At 51.6% G+C, this 3,383-nt stretch overlaps 1 protein-coding gene across 4 annotated transcripts in view; it reads left to right on the top strand.

Moving 5' to 3' along the window:
* Positions 1–1,871: 1,871 nt before the first annotated feature.
* Positions 1,872–3,383, top strand: part of LOC103750325 (zinc finger protein OZF-like) — an 11,091-nt gene continuing 9,579 nt past the window's right edge. For 2 of the 4 annotated variants that reach the window (XM_029556259.1, XM_008853373.3), the window contains exon 1: positions 1,872–2,149. The gene's annotated coding sequence lies outside the window, so the exon portion shown is untranslated. Of the gene's footprint in view, positions 2,150–2,618; positions 2,900–3,383 lie in introns of those variants that run through there. The other 2 variants (XM_029556258.1, XM_029556257.1) reach the window with 1 other exon arrangement.

Here is a 3,383-nt window from a genome sequence, read left to right as displayed (position 1 = left end):
CAAATGGAGTCCCCAAATCGTAACAGCCAAAGTAACTTCATTTCCTTCGTTTTGTATAAAGCAGCCACTTTAAACTTCAATACAAAAACAGCCAGCTTCCAGGTTAAGTCTGAAGTTAGCTGCTGCCCCTAGAAGAGCGGAGTAGTACTTCTTTGGAGTGGCTGACCTTGGTCACCTCCCAGACACTGCAGCTGTGCCTCTTGCCTGGCTTCTTGCCTGGCCAAGGAGCCTAAAACAACAACAGTAATCAGAAAGTTCCTCACTGGCAAGGTCTCTGTACATCTGTCAAGAGAAGGACTAACACAAGCTTGTTCTGGCTTCTGTAGTTTGCTTATCTGCTAACTTGGGCCATCCTGACCTACTCAGAACCACCTGGCTTTACTCATCTGTGATAAAATTCCTACAGTATTTGTAGTTTTTGCCTTTATAAGCAACTTTTACCCTCCCCTGGGCCCGTGGGTCCTGAATCTAAGGGACCACGGAGGGCTAGAGCCCTGATAAATTTGACCAATTGAAATTTGAATTGGGTCTGGTGGTCTTTTCCCAGTGGTTTCAAACTCCCTAACACTGTGACTCTTCTGCAAGGCCAATAAAAAAGAAGAGCAAAAGGGCACTGGGGGCTCTCACCCTGGAGGTGCTGAGCCCTCGGCTGTCTTTGAAATAAGCATTCCCTGTGTCCGTGGTTACTTTTGGGTCGGAACATCAACAACCACATAAAAAATTCATATTTATTTTTATGTGTAGGAATGTTTTGTCTCCCTGTATCTAAGTGCACCCATGTCATGCAATGTCATCACGGACCAGAAGATGGCATCTATCCAGTCCCCTGGAACTAGTTAGGAATGGTTGTTAGCTGGCATGTGGGTGCTGAGACCCAAACCTGAGTCCTCTACAAGAACAGCTGGTGTTCTTAATCACTGAGCCATCTCTCCAGCCCATTTTTTTTGTTGTTGTTTTGTTTTGTTTTGTTTTGTTGTGTCATGCAATTCCTACAGCGGTCAGAAGAGGGCATAGGCTCCCCTGGAACTAGAGTTAAATAGATGGCTGTTGAGGTGCTCAGCCAGTAAAGGGACTTGCTACCAAGCCTGATGACCTGTTTGTTCCCTGGGACCAACCATGGTGGAAGGAGACAAACAACTACAAGTTGTCTTCTGACCTCCACAAACTGGAAATACCATGTGCATGCACACAAAGTAAGTAAAATGTAAAATTAAAGAACCCCCCAATGAGTTTTTCAGATAACAGTAAAGTGTACTTATTTTATGTGTATGACTATTTTGCCTGCATGTATGTAAGTGCACCTATGCATGCAAATGCCTGCAGAGGCCACAAACTCGTGTAGTGCAGTGCTTCTGGAGGTCAGAAGAGTGTTGGATCCCCTGGAACTGAGGTTATGGACGGTTTTTGGCCACCATGTGGGTGGTGGGACTTGAATCTGGGTCGTTTGCAAGGGCAGTCTGTGCTCTTAACTGGTGTCGTGCAAAACCCACAGAGGTCAGAAGAGGGAGGACACTGAATCCCCAGGAACTAGAGTTACAGATGGTTATGAGCTGCCATGTGGGTGCTGGGATTTGAACCCTGGTCCTCTGCAAGAGCAGCCACTGCTCTAACTGCTGAGCCCTCTCTCCAGCCCACGTCCAATCCTTAATCCAGTCTGCAGGGACGGCCCTTCACTATCCCTCCCTCTCCATTCACAAAGTCTCCCTCCCCTTGCCCTCCCACACCTCCTCTCACTTCCCACCCACAGACGTCACCCAACTCCCGTCACTAAGGAAGATGTTTTCCTCCCGGTGTTCTCGTTTTCTCAGCGCGCACAGTCGTATCCCCACCCTGCTGTGCTGTTCCCCAGAACTGCACCTTCCTGACAGCTGCGCCCACAGCCCAGGCGCTTCCTGTTCCGGCTCCGGCGACCGGACTCGGGCACAGCCGCCTGGGGCCCGGAGTCTGCAGCTGCTACCTTTCCCGCTGTCAGAACGGAGGCGGGTCACGTGGTCTTGGGCTGCGTCTGTACGGCAGACCTTCCAAGATGGCGACGTCCACGTCTCCGCACGTCCGGTGCTGCCGCAGTTGCTCTTAGTGCGTTCCTCTGCAGGCACCGGAAGTGGCAGCTCTGGAGCGAGCACCCTCCGGCTGCCCAGGCTACAGAAGCGTGAGTCCCAGGAAGACTTTGGGAGTTTAAACCTTAAAACTCACTCTCTCTCTCTCTCTCTCTCTCCCTCCCTCTCCCTCTCCCTCTCCCTCTCCCTCCTTCCTCTTGCTCTCCTCCCTTCTTCCTCTTGCTCTCTCCTTCCTCTCCCTCTCCCCTCCATCCTTCTCTCTCCCCTTCCTCTTGCTCTCTCCTTCCTCTCGCTCTCCCCTCCATCCTTCTCTCTCTTTCCCTCCATCCTTCTCTCTCCTTCCTCTCGCTCTCCCCTCCATCCTTCTCTCTCTCTCTCCCCTCCATCCTTCTCTCTCTTTCCCTCCATCCTTCTCTCTCCTTCCTCTTGCTCTCTCCCCTCCATCCTTCTCTCTCTCCTTCCTCTTGCTCTCTCTCCCCTCCATCCTTCTCTCTCTTTCCCTCCCTCCTTCCCCTTTCTCTCTCACCGTCTCTTTTCCTCCCTCCCTCTCCGCCTCCCATCTTCCCTTTCTGCCCCCTCCTCTCCATTCAGCCCACCTCCTGTTCTCCCTCCCTCTCTCTCCCCCTCCATCCTTCCTCCTAGGGTATCGACCCAGGCGACCCCAGACCCAGAAATCATAAGGTTCCTAAGAGAAGCTGAGTCAACCAACTCCCAGCCGCCTGCAAGTTAACAAGAGTAGCTCAGGGAATTAGCACCAATGTACTGTGATCACCAGAGCATGCTCCACAGGCTGACAAACAGGTTTTCCCAAGCCCTTAGCTGCACTTAATTCCTGGAACCCTGTAAGTGAGAAAACATGTTTTACAGAAGATGTTTTTCTTGATAAGTTTCACCAGGTACAGACCCCACGCCCTCCATGAGCAATCAGCCCCCAAACAGTCCCAAACAGCAGAAAAATGTTCTCTTTTTCTGCGTTCTGTCCCTTTATAAGCTGCCCCTCTGCAGCCATTAGGCTGCTGGTTCTTTGCACACCCAAGTTGAGGGCCAAACCCAATTAAACTCTCCCTTTGCCAGAATCCTCTTTGTGATCCTGGCCCCTGCTACCTTATCTAACACTTCCTGTTTCTACCCCCTCCCCTCCTTTCCCCTTCTCTCCCACTTTCCTCCTCCCTGCTTCCCTCCTCTCTCTCCTACTCTCTCTCCTTCTCGCCTCTCTCCTCCCTCTCCTCTGTTGCTTACTCCAGTCCTTCCTTTCTGTGCCCCTCCCCTCCTCCCTTCCCCTTCTTCCCCCTCACAGCCATCCTCACTTCCCTTCCCTCCTTCCTT

This window comes from Nannospalax galili, unplaced genomic scaffold, assembly GCF_000622305.1.
Source record: "Nannospalax galili isolate Female #2095 unplaced genomic scaffold, S.galili_v1.0 scaffold1827, whole genome shotgun sequence".
Taxonomy (NCBI): Eukaryota; Metazoa; Chordata; class Mammalia; order Rodentia; family Spalacidae; genus Nannospalax; species Nannospalax galili.
This window is presented reverse-complemented; position numbering and strand designations above follow the sequence as displayed.